This window comes from Corylus avellana, chromosome 4 (assembly GCF_965113065.1).
Source record: "Corylus avellana chromosome 4, dhCorAvel1.hap1.2, whole genome shotgun sequence".
Taxonomy (NCBI): domain Eukaryota; kingdom Viridiplantae; phylum Streptophyta; class Magnoliopsida; order Fagales; family Betulaceae; genus Corylus; species Corylus avellana.
The window spans coordinates 29,991,257-30,006,788 of NC_142493.1; the positions used below are offsets into that span (position 1 = coordinate 29,991,257).

General features: G+C 38.2%; 1 pseudogene; it reads left to right on the top strand.

Moving 5' to 3' along the window:
* The first annotated feature begins 6,387 nt into the window (after positions 1-6,387).
* LOC148586599 (putative metal-nicotianamine transporter YSL7) lies at positions 6,388-15,380 on the top strand (annotated as a pseudogene).
* The last annotated feature ends 152 nt before the right edge of the window (positions 15,381-15,532 follow it).

The window sequence follows — 15,532 nt, forward strand, 5'->3', positions numbered from 1 at the left end:
CCCCCAAAAGGCCAAAAAAAAGAAGGGGGGATCGGGTGTTTTGGGGTGGTCCGACCACCCCCAAAAGCCCAAAAAATTTCTCCCGTGCAAATTTTTTTGGACGATTCTAACAAGATCTTCTGCCTTTAACGCTCTTACAAGATCTCCAACAAAATGCATAAAAGAAAAAATTATGGATCCTTCTACTCTACTGAGCCATCCACGTGCCTCCCAAGCGTATTTACTAACCATCCCGGTGAGCTCGTAACATTCCAATAAATCAAATTCCTCTCCTCCACTAGCAACAACAACACTACCAAACCGAAAGGCTATGGCATTCTATCAAACATTAACTTAGCAAATTAAAATTTTCCCCCACCCACACCAGTACTTCAAGTCGTCATTGGTGTTCAGGTCGTTCAAGTCGTTACCATTGAATTTAATCCCTATTCACGGTATTCTTATACTTGCTTGAAAACTACTTCGAGAGAGAAACCACATAGAGAAACCACTTCGAGAAACTACACACAGAGAAACCACTTAGAGCAATGGAGAGTATCAAGTAAATAGAAATGAGCAACGTTGAAAAAGATGATAAAAGTTGTTGGGTCATAGATCAAACCACTAAATCCCGATAATTCTTGGCCCCAGCTTAATCATGGAAAGGTCCAGGCCCAATAAGGATCCGAGGCCTACATATCCAAGACACGTCGGATCCGAGACCTTCCAACCGAGAACCATGGGATCCGAGACCCTTAAGCCGAGACCGTTAAGTCCGAGACTAATTCAGGACACACAGGTCTCGGCTACATGGATAACTCGGGTATCTTAAAAGATACAGCTGTTAACAGATAAATTATTTGATTTATTCAAAAGCTGCCATATCTATTTAAAATGCAAATCAAATATATTATCCAACAATCATTTACAAATGTTTAAATCAAGTGATACATGCAACGACCAAATCCTACAATCTTGATCCCCTAAGATCTCGTAGAGGAGGATCACTCAAATCCCTTGTCAGTAACTGCATCGCAGAAACTCAGGGAAGAGGCTATGGCATTCTATCAAACATTAACTTAGGAAATTAAAAATTTTCCCCCACCCACACTAGTACTTCAGGTCGTTAGTGGTGTTCAGGTCATCCAAATCGTTACCATTGAACTTAATCCCTATTTACGGTATTCTTATACTTGCCTGAAAACCACTTCGAGAGAGAAACCACTTCGAGAAACAAAATACAGAGAAACCACTTAGAGAAATGGAGAGTATCAAGGAAATAAAAATGAGCAACGTTGAAAAAGATGATGAAAGTTGTTGGGCCATAGATCAAACCACTAAATACCCGGTAATCCTCGGCCCCAACTTAATCATGGAAAGGCCCAGGCCCAATAAGGATCCGAGGCCCACATATCCGAGACCCGTGGGATCCGAGACCTTCCAACCCAGACCCATGGGATCCGAGGCCTTTACGCCGACACCGTTAAGTCCGAGACTAACTCAGGACACACAGGTCTCAGCTACATGGATAACTCGGGTATCTTAAAAGATACAGCTTAACAGATAAATTATTTGATTTATTCAAAAGCTTACATATCTATTTAAAATGCAAATCAAATATATTATCCAACAATCATTTACAAATGTTTAAATCAAGTGATACATGCAACGACCAAATCCTATGATCTTGATCCCCTAAGATCTCGGACAGGAGGATCACCCAAATCCCTTGTCAGTAACTGCATCGCAGAAACTCAGAAAAGAGGCTATGGCATTCTATCAAACATTAACTTAGCAAATTAAAATTTTCCCCCACCCACACCAGTACTTCAGGTCATCAGTGGTGTTCAAGTCGTCCAAGTCGTTACCATTGAACTTAATCCATATTTACGGTATTCTTATACTTGCCTGAAAACCACTTCGAGAGAGAAACCACACAGAGAAACCACTTCGAGAAACTACACATAGAGAAACCACTTAGAGAAATGGAGAGTATCAAGGAAATATAAATGAGCAACGTTGAAAAAGATGATGAAAGTTGTTGGGTCATAGATCAAACCACTAAATACCCGATAATCTTCGACCCCAGCTTAATCATGGAAAGGCCCAGGCCCAATAAGGATCCGAGGCCCACATATCCAAGACCCGTGGGATCCGAGACCTTCCAACCGAGACCCATGGGATCCGAGACCTTTAAGCCGAGACCATTAAGTCCGAAACTAACTCAGGACACATAGGTCTCGACTACATAGATAACTCGGGTATCTTAAAAAATACAACCGTTAACAGATAAATTATCCGATTTATTCAAAAACTGCCATATCTATTTAAAATGCAAATCAAATATATTATCCAACAATCATTTACAAATGTTTAAATCAAGTGATACATGCAACGACCAAATCCTATGATCTTGATCCCCTAAGATCTCGGACAGGAGGATCACCCAAATCCCTTGTCAGTAACTGCATCGCAGAAACTCGGGGAAGAGGCTATGGCATTCTATCAAACATTAACTTAGCAAATTAAAAATTTCCCCCCACCCACACCAGTACTTCAAGTCGTCAGTGATGTTCAGGTCGTCCAAGTCATTACCATTGAACTTAATCCCTATTTACGGTATTCTTATACTTGCCTAAAAACCACTTCGAGAGAGAAACCACACAGAGAAACCACTTCGAGAAACTACACACTGAGAAACCACTTAGAGAAACAGAAAGTATCAAGGAAATAGAAATGAGCAACGTTGAAAAAGATGATGAGAGTTGTTAGGCCATAGATCAAACCACTAAATACCCGATAATCCTCAGCCCCAAATTAATCATGGAAAGGACCAGGCCCAATAAGGATCCGAGGCCCACATATCCGAGACCTGTGGGATCTGACACCTTCCAACCGAGACCTATGGGATTCGAGACCCTTAAGCCGACACCGTTAAGTCTGAGACTAACTAAGGACACACAGGTCTCGGCTATATGGATAACTCGGGTATCTTAAAAGATACAGCTGTTAACAGATAAATTATCCTGTTTATGGAAAAGCGGCCATATCTATTTAAAATGCAAATCAAATATATTATCCAACAATCATTTACAAATGTTTAAATCAAGTGATACATGCAACGACCAAATCCTATGATCTTGATACCCTAAGATCTCGGAAAGGAGGATCACCCAAATCCTTTGTCAGTAACTGCATCGCAGAAACTCAGGGAAGAGGCTATGGCATGCTATCGAACATTAACTTAGCAAATTAAAAATTTCCCCCCACCCACACCAGTACTTCAGGTCGTCAGTGGTGTTCAAGTCGTCCAAGCCGTTACCATTGAACTTAATCCCTATTTACGGTATTCTTATACTTGCCTGAAAACCACTTCGAGAGAGACTACACACAGAGAAACCACTTAGAGAAATTGAGAGTATCAAGGAAATACAAATGAGCAACATTGAAAAAGATGGTGAAAGTTGTTGGGCCATAGATCAAACCACTAAATACCCGGTAATCCTTGGCCCCAGCTTAATCATGGAAAGGCCCAAGCCCAATAAGGATCTGAGGCCCACATATCCAAGACCCGTGGGATCCGAGACCTTCCAACCGAGACCTTCCAACCGAGACCCATGGGATCCAAGACCCTTAAGCCAACACCGTTAAGTCCGAGACTAACTAAGGACACACAGGTCTCGGCTACATGGATAACACAGGTATCTTAAAAGGTACAGCCATTAACAGATAAATTATTCTATTTATTCAAAAGCTGCCATATCTATTTAAAATGCAAATCAAATATATTATCCAACAATCATTTACAAATGTTTAAATCAACTGATACATGCAACGACGAAATCCTATGATCTTGATCCCCTAAGATCTCGGAGAGGAGGATCACCCAAATCCCTTGTCAGTACATGCATCGCAGAAACACAGGCAAGAGGCTATGGCATTCTATCAAACATTAACTTAGCAAATTAAAATTTCCCCCCACCCACACCAGTACATCAGGCCGTCAGTAGTGTTCAAGTTGTACAAGTCGCTACCATTGAACTTAATCCCTATTCACGGTATTCTTATACTTGCCTGAAAACCACTTTGAGAGAGAAACCACTTCGAGAAACTACACACAGATAAACCACTTAGAGAAATGGAGAGTATCAAGGAAATAGAAATGAGCAACGTTGAAAAAGATGATGAAAGTTGTTGGGTCATAGATCAAACTACTAAATACCCGGTAATCCTCGGCCCCAGCTTAATCATGGAAAGGCCCAGGCCCAATAAGGATCCGAGGCCCACATATCCAAGACCCGTGGGATTCGAGACCTTCCAACCGAGACCCTTAAGCCGAGACCGTTAAGTCCGAGACTAACTCAGGACACACAAGTCTGGGCTACATGGATAACTTGGGTATCTTAAAAGATACAGCCTTTAACAGATAAATTATCCGATTTATTCAAAAGCTACCATATCTATTTAAAATGCAAATCAAATATATTATCCAACAATCATTTACAAATGTTTAAATCAAGTGATACATGCAACGACCAAATCCTATGATCTTGATCCCCGAAGATCTCGGAGAGGAGGATCACCTAAATCCCTTGTCAGTAACTGCATCGTAGAAACTCAGGGAAGAGGCTATGGCATTCTATCAAACATTAACTTAGCAAATTAAATTCCCCCCCCCCCCCCACACCAGTACTTCAGGTCGTCAGTGGTGTTCAGGTCGTCCAAGTCGTTACCATTGAACTTAATCCCTATTCACGGTATTCTTATACTTGCCTGAAAACAACTTCGAGAAACTACACACAGAGAAACCACTTAAAGAAATGGAGAGTATCGAGGAAATAAAAATGAGCAACGTTGAAAAAGATGATGAAAGTTGTTGGGTCATAGATCAAACCACTAAATACCTGGTAATCCTCGGCCCCAGCTTAATCATGGAAAGGCCCAGGCCTAATAAGGATCTGAGACCTTCCAACCGAGACCCATGGGCTCCGAGACCCTTAAGCCGAGACCGTTAAGTCCGAGACTAACTCAGGACACACAGGTCTTGGCTACATGGATAACTCGGGTATCTTAAAAGATACTGCCTTTAACAGATAAATTATCCAATTTATTCAAAAGCTACCATATCTATTTAAAATGAAAATCAATTATATTATCCAACAATCATTTACAAATGTTTAAATCAACTGATACATGAACGACCAAATTCTATGATCTTGATCCTTTAAGATCTCGGAGAGGAGGATCACCCAAATCCCTTGTCAGTAGCTGCATCGCAAAAACTCAGGGAAGAGGCTATGGCATTCTATCAAACATTAACTTAGCAAATTAAAAATTTTCCCCCACCCACACCAATACTTCAGGTCGTCCGTGGTGTTCAGGTCATCCAAGTCATTACCATTGAACTTAATCCATATTCACGGTATTCTTATACTTGCCTGAAAACCACTTCAGGAGAGAAACCACTTCGAGAAACTACACACAGAGAAACCACTTAGAGAAATGGAGAGTATCAAGAAAATAGAAATGAGCAACGTTGAAAAAGATGTTGAAAGTTGTTGGGTCATAGCTCAAACCACTAAATACCCGGTAATCCTCGGCCCTAGCTTAATTATGGAAATGCCCAAGCCCAATAAGGATCCGAGACCCATGGAATCCGAGCCCTTAAGCCAAGACCATTAAGTCCGAGACTAACTCGGGACACACAGGTCTCAGTTACATGGATAACTCGGGTATCTTAAAAGATACAACCGTTACCAGATAAATTATCCTATTTTTTCAAAAGCTGCCATATCTATTTAAAATGCAAATCAAATATATTATCCAACAATCTACAAATGTTTAAATCAAGTGATACATGTAACGACCAAATCCTATGATCTTGATCCCCTAAGATCTCGGAGAGGAGGATCACCCAAATCCCTTGTCAATAACTGCATCGCAAAAACTCAGGGAAGAGGCTATGGCATTCTATCAAATATTAACTTAGCAAATTAAAAATTTCTCCCCACCCACACCAGTACTTCAGGTCGTCAATGGTGTTCAGGTCGTCCAAATCGTTACCATTGAACTTAATCCCTATTTACGGTATTCTTATACTTGCCTGAAAACCACTTCGAAAGAGAAACCACTTAGAGAAATTGAGAGTATCAAGGAAATAGAAATGAGCAACGTTGAAAAAAATAATGAAAGTTTTTTTGTCATAGATCAAACCACTAAATACCCGGTAATCCTCGGCCCCAGCTTAATCATTGAAAGGCCCACGCCCAGGCCCAATTAGGATCCGAGGCCCACATATCCGAGACCCGTGGGATCCGAGACCTTCCAACCGAGACCCATGGGATCCGAGACCCTAAAGCCGAGACCGTTAAGTTCGAGACTAACTCAAGACACACAGGTCTCGGCTACATGGATAATTCCGGTATCTTAAAAGATACAGACGTTAACAGATAAATTATCCTATTTATTCAGAAGCTGCCATTTCTATTTAAAATGCAAATCAAATATATTATCCAACAATCATTTACAAATGTTTAAATCATGTGATTCATGCAACAACCAAATCCTATGATCTTGATCTCCTAAGATCTTAGAGAGGAGGATCACCCAAATCCCTTGTCAGTAACTGCATCGCAGAAACTAAGGGAAGAGTGATTCGCTGGTGAAGGGACTTCCACTACTTGATGCCTATAAAAGACAGATAATCTCTCCATAAGGGGGTAAGCGCAACTTTGCCATTAAATTCTTCCTTTGTTGCTTATTCTCTTTCCCATTCTAACTTAAGTATCGGAGTGTCCCCGTCGGCTCACCCCGGTCTCTTCGATCATTCTTTCTTCTTTGTTGTGTAGTCAAATCACTCGTGTGTTTGGTCAACTCAGACTCGGTAGACATCCCAGGTCATCATAAGGAAAATTGTGTATCAACAAAAGAGAATATAGTAGTGCACGCTTAGAATGGAGTAACGTTGAGAAAGAAGATGAAAGGGAAGATGAAGCAATTGGTGAAGTTGAAGAAATCATAGAAACAGGCCCCGTTGATGTTGATAATGGACAGGCAAGAGAAATAGGCGAGTTTGATGATCAAGGAGTGACAGGGGAAAGGTTGTTTGAGGACACAGAGGTATTGCCGTGGAAGAAACAAATCACCGTAAGGTCTATGGTGACAAGCTTCGTTTTGAGCGTTTTATTTAATTTCATTGTGTGCAAACTTAATTAGCTTAAGTCCTGGGTACATACCGTCTTTAAACGTTTTAGCAGTTATTATCGTCAAGTTTTACACTTTCATGCTTGACAGATATGGTCTGTTGAAGCAGCCTTTCACTAGGCAAGAGAATACAGTAATCCAGACCTTTCTTATTGCGTCTTCAGGAATGGCATTTAACAACACGTTCTTCTTCTTTCTTTCTTCTGCTTTTCGTTTCATGCATGCAATGTTTTGTTATCAATCTAGTGGTGTAAGTTGAGGGAAAATGTTGTAGGCTATTTTAGAAACCCTCTTAGAACTTGGGCTTGGGCTCTCTGATGTAACTTGGGCTTACTCTGGAATTGGTTGCGCCCAACACATTTTGCAAACAAAACCAAAGCTTTTAGAACATATATATTTTCGGAATTTTATGAACTGATCCTTTGATTTTTGGATTATTATAACTTTTTGATAGTTTGAAAACTAATCATATTAATCTGTTTGTAATTATTAGGTGGGATTGCAAACTATCTGCTAGCGACGACTCCTTTAATAGCTAGCCAAGGACATGAAGCAATTGCACCAATCAACTTCAAGCACCTCTCTCTTGGTTGGACGATTGGTTTCCTCTTTGCCGTGAGCTTCGTTGGCTTATTCCTTAATTTGATGCTAAAAAAGGTTATGGTTCTTATGATAATTAATATTTAATTAATCTGTATTGTGTTTTGTATTTTTCGATTCCAACTTAACTGGCCTTAAATCTTTTCACACATGCAGATAATGATCTTAAAGTACAACTTAACCTACCCCAGTGGTACTGTAACTGCATCCATCATCAACAACTTCCACACACCCAAAGGAGCCGAGCTGGCAAAGTACTAAGCATTCACATAAATTGTATTAATTAATGTAATCTAATTAATATTCTTGCTCGTCTAATGCATTCATTTTAATGAATACAGGAGACAATTTAAATATATGCACTACAAAAATCGTCAGAAATTCTGACTAGAGGTTTTTGACATGTGATTTTTGACGTTTAGTAACGGTTAAAAGGATGTCAAAAATCTCGGATTTTTGACGTGTCAAAACCGACACGTCAAAAAAAAAATTTTGACGTGTCGATTTTGACACGTCAAAAATTTTTTGACGTGCCAAAACCGACATGTCACAAAATTTACGTGTTTTTTTTTACGTGTCACGCCGTTTGACACGTCAAAAAATATATATAATTTTTTCTTTTAATAAAAAATAATTACAATATTCCAATTCCTGATATTCCAATACAATAATTTCAATATTTCTATTCCACATACTTACAATCCAATATTATTCCATAATCCAATACAATCCATAATTCACATATAGAATCAACAATATCCATAATCCAATTCAATCCATAATTCAATTCATACATAATTCAATTCAATACATAATCCACTTACATAATACACGCCCATAATCCACATCCAATACATAATCCAGCTACATAATACACGTCCATAATCCACATCCAATACATAATACACATCCATAATCCACATCCAATACCTAATCCAATCCAGTCAAATACCTTATCTAATCCAATACATAATCCACATCTATAATACACATCCATAATACACATTCATAATACACATTCATAATTCAATCCAATACGTAATCTAATCCAATACGTAATCCAATCCAATACATAATCCACATCCATAATACACATACATAATACACATCCATAATCCACATACATAATCCAATCCAATACGTAATCTAATCCAATACGTAATCCAATCCAATACATAATCCACATCCATAATACACATACATAATACACATCCATAATCCACATACATAATCCAATCCAATAGCTAATCCAATCTAATACGTAATTCAATCCAATACATAATCCAATCCAATCCAATACATAATCTACATCCATAATACACATCCATAATCCACATACATAATACACATCCGTAATCCACATCCGTAATCCACATACATAATCCAATCCAATCCAATCCAATCCATAATCAAATCCATAATCTCTAATACATAATCTAATCTCTAATACATATGGCTACTAATGGTTTCAGCCCACCCATTAGCAATCACAAGAACATACTATGAGGTTCAAAGAATATATGTATCCAACACAACTTCCTTAAACAAAATCCAATATCCAATATATATATCAAACACAACACAACTTCATTAATAATATATATCTAATATCCAATATCCAATATCCAATAATATATATCCAGCACATACTTCATTAAACAAAATTTCAACACACATACTACATTCCAACACAACACATAACAAAACATATATATACATCGAAAACACGTTCTAACACAAGGCAAAACAAATATACAATAAAACACATCTGGACTATCTACTAGACATAAGTTTTAATTAGTCTCAACAAACCTATAGCTTGATCTAACTATATACAAAACAATAAACAGTAGTATGTATACAAACAGTGATGATCAACGATGTGTAGCGCCTAACTCAACACAGTCATCCCCCAACTCTTAATCTGCATTACCTGCAAATGAGTTGTGAACCAATAATAATCAATACAAAAATTTAAAATTACTATGTAATATTATGCAAATATACGTAAGTTCTAAAATGGACTGCTGTAACTAGGAGTTTCTAACAGTTGTTTCTAACCGTTGTTTCTAACAGTTAACAATTGTTACAAAAACAAAATAAAATATATCATTACCTCTGTGGGGCGCAAATCCAGATGTTGACCCGAACATGGCCTCGATCTGGCAGAAACGAGCGTCAATCATAGCATCTTTCTCTGTTATCTACGCTTTTTGTGCTTCAATCTACCTCGTTATCTCTTCCATTGCACTTCTTTGTGCTGCCTGCTCTTCTTACATCGCACGTCTTTCTTGTGCCCGCTCCTCTTCAAGTTCTTTAATTCTATCCGTCATCTGTGAGAACGAGGAGCTCTAAGAATTTTGAGACCGTGTCTGGGACGGTGTATAATATGAATGTATGCTGCTCCGCACCGGCAACACATTCGGACCCAGCTGGCAGACCCTGCCAGCATACTCAGACTTATTTCCATGTGCCTGAGCATACATGTCATCAGGTGTCCACCGTACCGTCCCTTCCATCATGGTTTTACTATTTGCTGGGTCAGTGGACATCAATTCCTTCATCCTCTACTGTACATTAAAAAACAAATTAGTATCTCGTATAAGGAACGTTAATCATAAGTAATTTCTCAAAATATATATGCTTGAGTACTTACATATCTCTCCCTGACCACGTCATTCGAATAGCCACCATCCTTCGTTGTGTGAGTAGTGATGTAACTTTTCGCTCGAGTTGGAGGAGTGCCGCCCTTGGCTACGGTCTGCATAGAAAATATATCAATACAACAACAACAAAAACAAAAAAATTAAGAAAAACATAGACCTAAACAACCAATTATATATATATATATATATATATATATATATATAGTAAAGATATATAAATACCTCTTGATATGTCGCTCTAGCGAAGCTCATCGACCCGGTGCAGTGAGGTGTGTTGTTTTTTGCTCGCAATTCCTTCATCTTGGCAGCAAACTCCTACATGTATATCACTCTTAAAATGTCAGGCCTAACCCAATTATAATTAATGAAACTAAACAATTACAATTAATTCCACTAGCCAATTGCTCCTTTTGTCTTCCTATTCAAATATATTCATATATTTCTTTACTATATGGACAATAATCAACAACGGGAGATTGATCATCACAAGCCTATGAACAAATTAAAGTAAACCAATCAAGAAGACATATTCTAAAAACACACCGGACATACCTGATTTTTCGGGTCACACCATCTCGCCAACAAGACATACAAGTCCTCGGCGTCGTATTTCCTAATGGCAGCCTCACCCATTCTCGCCTTCACTGAGTCTGGAGTATCGTCCTCCTTGCTTTTTAACTTGCGTTTTATAGCGTGTCTCCAACTCTTCAGCTTTGAGCCCATATCTCTGAAGGCGTCTCTTTTAATCACCTGAAGATCGTATTCAGGCGGCATGTAGAACTAAGTCTACATATATACCAAGTAAAAATTAGGCGTATAATTGCACACATTAACAACGTTTAAAATATTGAAAAACACATGCGAAAATATGAGAAAAAATTTAATCATACCATCAAGGCGTCCCATACATCTTCCTTCGCACAGGGATGTACATACTCTCATTCATCCCGGAGCCTAACATAAGTCCTGGCCCTTATGACGTTGCCGGTCTCCCTTCTGAATTTCATCCCACTAAATCCTACGGGCTGCCACGCTTTATTGTACTCGTAGACGATTTTTTGCCCTGCGGGGACCTCCCACTTCTTGTTCGATGGTGGGATGTCCACCACTTGAAATTGGGTGCTGCCGTCTCCCCTGATCCCTAACACATTAATAATTGCAAATGTTAATTGTTTGAAATTTAATAGTAACTACGTAGTATTAAATTATTTGAAATTTAATATTGAAATTTTATAAATATTCAATATGGGTATTTAAGGCATATATACTTACTTATTGTCCGGAGCTGGCGAATGCCCAACTCTTCTGGAGGATCAGCGGCCTCCAAGTCCCCTGAGCCATCATCCGCGTCCTCCCCATAATACTGTGTCTCGCTATCATCCGGAGGCGATGGCTCACTGTATGGGATACTCGTGTTCAACTCAGGGGGGAACATCTTCTCTACCTCACCATGCTCACATACCCCCAACTCGCTCATGGTAGGATATTGTCTTCCAAGATCATATGAGGCATCCGTGTGATACGGAACCTGTTGAGACCCTTCCCCATGCTCAGGAAGTAAGGGTCTATACCCCTGGTCGTCTATCTGTATGCACCCCCGTCGTCTACTCTTCCCTCTCGTACTCATATTAACCTGCAAAACACATAATATACCCAATTAATTATGTATATAATAGATAAAAAAATGCACCACAATACCCAATCAGTGTATAAAGAAATAACATTAAATACGTCAAAATAATGTGAACTATATATATTATTAAAGTTTTAAATTTTTTTAAACCACATACGGATCTAAGTCTTGTCGGATGTAGTTAATGTCATCCTGCGGATCCACTTCATTATTCCTGGTCAATAAGAGCGGCTCACACTCATGGTAGTTGACACTTTCATCATCAGAACCTTCACCTTGTCCAACGTCGTATACGTTTCTAGGTTTAGTCCTTACAACACAAGCCCAATCAGGGTTCCTTTCATCTTGGACGTAAAAAACTTGGTCAACTTGTGACGTTAGCACATACGGCTCATCAGTAATTTCCTGACCCCGATGGACAAGGTTTTGAAGCTGACAAGCAGTATGCCATACTCGTCTACTTTGTACCCCCTATCCCTCGTGTTGTCCGCCCAATCACACTTGAACAAAACATACTTAGTCCTGTCGAAGTACTCCACCTCAATTATTTCCGTCAACTTCCCATAGTACGTTTCGCCATCAACAGTTGGCACGCACACCCCGCTGTTCTGGGTCATTTTTCCAGCATCAAATGCAGTAGTGCGAAACAGCTTTCCGTTAACCATATATCTGTTATATCTGGTCATTGTGGCCTTCGGCCCTCTACAATGTGTGGCACGTCAAAAACTTATAATAAATAATTAAATATATTATGTTATTTAAATTATTATAAATTATATTTATTTTAATTTTATTAATATTATATTTATTCTATCATATAATTTTTTCCTCTTATATAACACATTATCCAATTACAATTAATTAGAGAATGAATAAATTAATATTCTAGATGTATAGATAATTAGATGTATCAACTGACCGACCACATATGTTGTGTTTGTCGAGTTCATGTGAGGTTTGCGGGTCTTATAAAATAAATGTATCAAGTATGTTTTATATATTTTTTTAAAAATAATATGGCTAGCTATCATATTAATATTACTAGACTGATCGATTTATGCATGCATGATATATATATATATATATATGATGTTCAAATTAATATTAATGAAATGGTTGAATTATATGCTTGCATGTAATAATTATATTAATTGGTACAAAATATATATATAGAATGATTATGCATGCATATATTTGTATATTAATTGGCACGCATGTGATATATATATATATATATATATATATATATATATATATACCAAGTAATTTATACTAATGATAATAAACTATAATTTATACTAATGACAATAAAAATTAATTTTTTATGCCAATTAACATTAATTGTTTTTTAATGCATATTTTTTTATATCAAAATTAATGTTAATTTTTTTTTACAAAAAAAAAACTTTTTGACGTGTGAAATTGACACGTTAAAAAGTTTTGACGTGTTAATTTTACACGTCAAAAACTTTTGACATGTGTAATTGACACGTCAAAAGTTTTTGACGTGCCATTGTGACACGTCAAAAGTTTTTGACGTGTTACAATGCACCACGTCAAAAATATCTTTGTTGACGTGTTTTTTTCGACACGTCAATATGTTTTGACGTGGCAAACATAAGTTACTGTTTGCCACGTCAAAAAATACCTTTTTTTTTTTCTTTTTTTTTTTTTTTTTTTTGTAGTGATGGGTTATACCGCGTGCTTTAGCTTTACGTTTGCCCTTTTCCAGTGGTTTTTTGCTAATGCCAACGGATGTAGTGGACTTTCGAACCTCCCTACCTTCGGTTTTCATGCCTATGCAGAGACGTAAAGTCTTTTCCAATTACTTAAAAAGACTTGCTGTGTTGTTAGTCCCCTAACTTGATTTAATTTGTAAGTTAGAAAGATCATTGTCTGAAATTTTAACTCGATCTCTCGCAGGTTCTACTTTGATTTCTCCTTGCCAAGTATTGGTGCTGGCATGATTTGCTCTCACAAGATAAATGCATCTTTGCTTATTGGAGCCGTCATCTCGTGGGCAATCATGTGGCCTCTAATTGAGGGCAAGAGGGGTCACTGGTATAGAGCTAATCTCTCTGCAAGTGATCTTCATGGCATTCAAGGCTATAGGGTACTGCTCCTTCTTTTTCTTTTCTTTTTTTTTTCTTTTTTTTTTTTTCTTTTTGATTTTTTATTCAAGGTGCACATAATAATTTTATTTTTATTTCTCTTGTTCATCTTGCTAGGTTTTTATTTCTATTGCCATGATGCTGGGTGACGGTGCTTTCCTCCTTATCTTTATGCTAATGAAAACTTTAAGGAGTCTCGTAAAGGAACCATCTTTGGTTATGGTCCCTTATGTTGCCAATTACGATGAAAATCGAAGGAGGGAGGTCTTCTTGAAAGACTAGATTCCCATTTGGATAGGTCTGCTTGGGTATGGTATCCTTGCATTCATATCCATTAATATACTCCCCCTCATCTTCCCCCAATTGAATTGCCATCATCTATTGGTTGCCTATATCCTTGGGCCACTTCTGGCTTTTTGCATTGTGTATGGCTGTGGATTGACAGATTTGTCCCTTGCCTCAAATTATGGCAAGGTTGCCATACTCATTTTTAGTTCTCGGATAGGCTTTCACAACGGGGGAGTTATCGCGGGTCTTGCTTTTTGTGGAGCAATGATGAGTATATTCTATTCTGCTGATCTTATGCAAGACTATAAGACAGCTTATTTGACTCTGACTTCTCATTCCTCCATGTTGGTTAGCCAGGTTATGGGTACAGCCGCAGGATGTATTATGTCCCCCTTGATTTTTTGGATTTTCTACAGAACATACTCTGTAGGTGATTCGGAAGGATCATATCCTGCATCGGACGGATTATTGTACCGTGCAATTGCAGTCTTTGGAGCCGAAGGTATTCATGCACTTCCCAAAAACTGCCTTAATCTTCCTATCCTATTTTTCTGCATTGCTATCGCTACAAATGTTTTGAAAGAACGGCTGAAACATTACGAAACAAGATATGGGATGCATAGATTTGTACCGAATGCAATGTGCATTGCCATCCCATTTTACCTGGGAGGCTTTTTTGCCCTTGACATTTGTTTGGGGAGTTTAATTGTATTCATATGGCGATGGCGATAGCGGAGCATTAACAGACAAAGAGCAGATGAATGTATAATTGCTGCAGCATCCGAGCTGATATGTGGGGATTCTTTATGGGGAGTTCCAGCTACCATACTCTCCCTTACCTATACTAATGCTCCTTTTTGCTTGAGGTTTTTTCCTGCCCATATCAATCACAAGGTGTAAGAATTTTGAGAGAAGATTAATCCAATTCAGATCTACAGTTTCTTCTGTATGTTTTGCAAGAATCTGGCTTGTATGAATTACTATTCCACTCGATGGATCTGGTTTTTTTGTATAATTTGCTCTATGAATGTACGCTCTACCCTCAAAAGGCA